This window comes from Trachymyrmex cornetzi, unplaced genomic scaffold (genome assembly GCF_001594075.2).
Source record: "Trachymyrmex cornetzi isolate Tcor2-1 unplaced genomic scaffold, Tcor1.1 scaffold257, whole genome shotgun sequence".
Taxonomy (NCBI): Eukaryota; Metazoa; Arthropoda; class Insecta; order Hymenoptera; family Formicidae; genus Trachymyrmex; species Trachymyrmex cornetzi.
The window spans coordinates 566664-571518 of record NW_017297238.1 but is presented as its reverse complement, the minus strand read 5'-3'; the positions used below and the strand labels follow the sequence as shown (position 1 = coordinate 571518).

The 4855-nt window shown below is 33.7% G+C and overlaps 1 pseudogene; it reads right to left on the bottom strand.

The window, feature by feature from the left end:
- Positions 1–3613: 3613 nt before the first annotated feature.
- On the bottom strand, positions 3614–4189 carry LOC108761602 (uncharacterized; annotated as a pseudogene).
- Positions 4190–4855: the final 666 nt, after the last annotated feature.

The window sequence follows — 4855 nt, the reverse complement described above, 5'->3', positions numbered from 1 at the left end:
TGAAACGAAAGAACAATCAAAACAGTGGACTGCGAAGGGTGAACCTGCTCCGAAGAAAGCGAAGACGGTTTTATCGGCGGGAAAAGTAATGGCGACTGTTTTTTGGGACAGTCATGGAATTCGGTCTTCAAGTCGTATTTAAAAAATATTTCTATTGTATAGAATACACATATTTGTTAATAAGTTTCTTTCCTTTTCGCAAAATACTTAATATTTATAAAATAATATTGATTTAAAAATGCAGTCCATTAACTTGTGATTCAAACGTTCCGGAATCACTCGAGTTTACCCGAACTCGCGCATGACGTCACGAGGTTGTTGCCGAAAATGTATCATATATGTTCTTCCCTTATACTCGCTCTATTTTTAATACACAATTAAAGGAAATGAATAAACCGAAAGGTTATCGATGGTGTTTTGTGCCTATGTGCAAAAATACTATAAAAAGTGCACCGCATAAGGTATTTGTGATAGTGCCACACAATGAAAGCCAGCGTAGGTTATGGTTCCGTCAAGCTCGACGACCTGATGAACCAACACAATCAAATTATTTTTGTTGTGAGGATCATTTTGACGTAAGTAATAAAAATATTTAATTATATATAATAGGTCCCATTATTATCAGAATATTTTTCTAAAATTACATAGGCCGACATGAATTTTGACCCAGAAACGGCGGTATGTAATCCCGAAGGTTTTTGGCATGCTAAAACCAAATCCGTAGCCCGAATTGTCCCATCAGGTTTATGAGATATTCTAATTTAAAAACGCTCGAAATAGGCCCTTTTGACACTGTAAGGTTAGAATATTTCAGAAACGTGAAAAAGCGATTTGGACTGCGAATTTGATTTTAGCACACCAAAATCCTTCGGGATTATATACAGCCGTTTCTGGGTAAAAAAAGGATATTTTTTGTAGACCTGTGTTATGATTGACAATAATAATAATTCTATAAATACATTTGATAAAAACATTAATGACTTTCTATAAAAATGAGTCCTTTTTTTATATAAGTGATATTTTTATCAGTTAAAAAACGATATGGGAAATTATGTGCGCTTTTCTCTAATGGGCGGGCCAATAAAAATGAAACACGATGTTGTGCCGCACAAGTTTGCTTGTCAACATGACAGAAAGCGAACAGCAAATTATCCCCTTCGCCCTAGTTCTGAGAAACGAATACGTAAAATGGAAGTTGCAGATATTTTGGCTACTTCTGGATACTCCTCATGGTCAGATATTGAAGAGAAAGAAAACAAAACATCAAATATTTCAACAGCAAATGTAAGAACTCAAAATTAAATTTTATCGAAGTATTACTATACGAATTCATATTATTATTAAATATGAATATTAAATCTCTCTAATATCATAAAATGGTATTTTAGGAAACAATGGTTCAATTTGTTGAAGTGGAAAAAGAGGCTTTAGATGACCTTTTCACTTATTCTAGTACTGAGAACCATGCAAACTTTCATCACAAAGGAATATAAGTCAACATACGCCCACATATTCGTAGTAAATATGTGTTATGTAATTTAACAGTTCCAATGTCTGATAAAAGTTGTTCTCCGATTAAGCTACACTCTAAGAGTATTCCTTCTATAAAAATTAACGTTCCAAGTAGTAGCAAACAACCAAGCACAGATGTTTCATCGACTTCAGTACCATCTATTTTAATTGGAACAACTTCGAGCAATTACGAACCTTATTCAGATGAAACAAAAGAGCTAGAAATAAGAGAACAAATGCAATCTAATGCACTTTCGATGACAAATTACTTTATTAGTACTAATACTAAAAGTTATCTCGGTATCCTGAATGAATGGTACTGGATTATAGATCTTTTACATGCACAGACTAAAATTATACCAGAGCATATCAAATTAACATTAATGAAAATAAAAGTTAATGACACTTTTCGTAGATTAGGGGAGCAATTTGGCATATCACACGCTCAGGCTAGCAACATATTTAACTCCACTGTACCGCGTTTGGCTCACATGTTGAAAACTCTAATATATTTTCCACACCCAATGAGTATAAGAAAAGCTTTGCCAATTTCATTTCGAGCGAATTTTAGTAATGTACAATCAATAATTGATTGTTTTGAAATACAAATTGAAAAGCCCACAAATTCTGTACATCAAGCTCTTACTTGGTCAGAGTATAAAAAATGTAATACTCTTAAATATCTTATATCATCAACACCGGATGGATTTATTAATTTTGTTTCGACTGGCTACGGAGGTAGAATCAGTGATACATTAATTACTGAAAAATCTGGATTTTTAGATATTTTACCAGATGAATGTGACGTTATGGCTGATCGAGGATTTAAACAAATACAAAAATATGTTAAATAAAAAAAAATGTATCCTAATTCGCCCTCCTACTGTTTCTGCTAGTGTAAAGCCATCTAAGGTTGAAGTTTTAGAAGCTAAACGCATCGCCAGTTTACGTATACACATTGAACGTGTGATTAGACGATTGAGAGAATTCGAAATGTTGAAACCGCATGCATGTATTCATCATAATCTTCTGTGCCATACCGATTCGATAGTACTTATTGCATCAGCATTAATTAATTTGCAAACTCCCATAATAAAAATATGGAAATAATACAAGCCTATAGATAAAATGTACAATATAATTTTAAAAAAATAGACAAACAACATATATGTGTGACATCTTTATCCTGTATAATTTTATTTATTCTGTAATGACATATTATTTTATTAACATTGAGATTCATGAACTTTTGTGCCTGTACAGCTTTGGAAAAATATAGCGTTTCCAGAAATCTACAGCATTTTCTATTATGGAATTTGTGAAATCCTCATCATAATTTTCCCAAATAAGTGTTACTTGTTTAGACTCTTCAAAGTTTGGATCTGCGACGCAAAAGAGGCCTCTTTTTTTTCCACAGGCAAACATTTGCATATTTATTTGCGCTTTACATTTTTTATTGATCTTCCCAGATGGTAGAAACTGTTCGAACGTTTTTAAGGTTAACGGACATTTTATTTCAACAATAACATCATCTCCTAAGGCATTAGGCGATGCTCCTAATACTGGAAATTGAGGTAATAAAAACAGTCCATTGTCTTAGAATCGCAGTCCCGTCATTTTTGCGACCTCTAATAAAACTTTCTTTTCCAACCGTTTCCCTCGCTCCATTGCTTGTGATTCAAATATCTTTGAAGCACCAATGATTTGTTGTACCAACGATCCATCTAATGTTTTGCAGTGTACTGCTTCATGTACTCGTATTCTTGAGGCTGTAATTCTGCCATAACGAAGCTCATGCCAAGTGCAGGTATCACTCTGAGATCTGGTACACTTTTCTGCCATGCGACATAAATCTTCCGACATTACTTTACTAGCATATTCAAGAAATTCATCTGCAGAACTAGATACTGTTTCGTAAAAATTTTGTAATAATTCATGTATTGACAAACACTTCAATTTATGGTTTTTCAATACAAAATTGTGTCTGGAAAGTTGACTATCCAACTGCTTTTGTTCTGCTATTTTTAGTACATTTTGTCGAAACAACGAATTGTCAGGTAGAGATGGTTCTGCCATGTTTGTTTTCTTCAATTCATTCAATTCAATGTATTTTTTTGATGCACGAATGGAAGCCAAAGTAGAGCGGCGCCAATAACACTCTACTTCTGTGACAGAAGGGTGCTCCGATCTCCTGTGAGTCCACATAAGAAAAGCAATCGCATGCTTACAACCTCCTATGAAATATATAATTATTGATTAGGAAAATAAGACTAAATTTTAGTTAAGATTTATAAATTTACCGCTTGATGCTGCACAGTCATGACATTTAACGTCCAAGATTTTTTCATCTTCTTCATTAACGGTCAGTGTGACCGAATATCCTTTGCTGTGGATACGGTGTTCAGGACACACTTTGCATTTTAAAATGCATGTTTTTGTTAACTGTTCCCGTTTAAGATATACGTAGCCTATAGCTTCATCACCGTACGATTCACGTGATGACCTATAATAATTGTTCAATATTATTGTTTGAAAAATTATTCTCTATTTATATCGAAAAAATAATGAGTCACAATAAAGTAAACAATCATGAATAGTAGACTTACATTGCAGCTATTGTATTCCTAACCTCAGCAGCGTTAAAATTATCACTCTGTTTTATGTATTCGCACACCATAAACATGTCAATTTTTGGCAGATTTGTTGTATCAGCTTTCATATAACCTGGCTCTAAAATATTTGCCATTTTTGTACACTATTAAAAATAAAACTGTGGAACTGTTAATGTACGTAATAGCAGACAAAAACGCGCGAAGGCGAGACAACCCTGTGACGTCATACAAATGAACCACCAATAGTATAGCGTTTTCTTCCGTTTGAATGTTCACGAAATTTTAAACTTTATTAATAAATAAATATAAATGAATTAAATAATTTCATTATTATAGATATAGTTTATAATGCTTATATTTCGATAAATCAATTGAATTCAACCATTTCGAAATTTACTTGAAGACCGAATTGTGTTGATCGACTATCTTGAAAAAAGTAAAACAATAACAGGAACGTACTACGCATCATTGCTTGACAAACTGAAGGCAGAAATTGAGAAAAAACGACCGCATTTGAAAAAGAAGAAAGTGCTGTTCCATCAAGATAACGCACCGTCTCACATTTCGGCGGTCGCTATGGCAAAAATTCACGAATTGCGGTTCGAATTAATTGACCATCCACCGTATTCACCAGATCTGGCCCCCAGACTTTTTTCTGTTTCCTAGACTCAAAATTTGGCTCGGAGGACAGAAATTTTCATCGAACGAAGAGGTCGCATCCGTAGACGCCT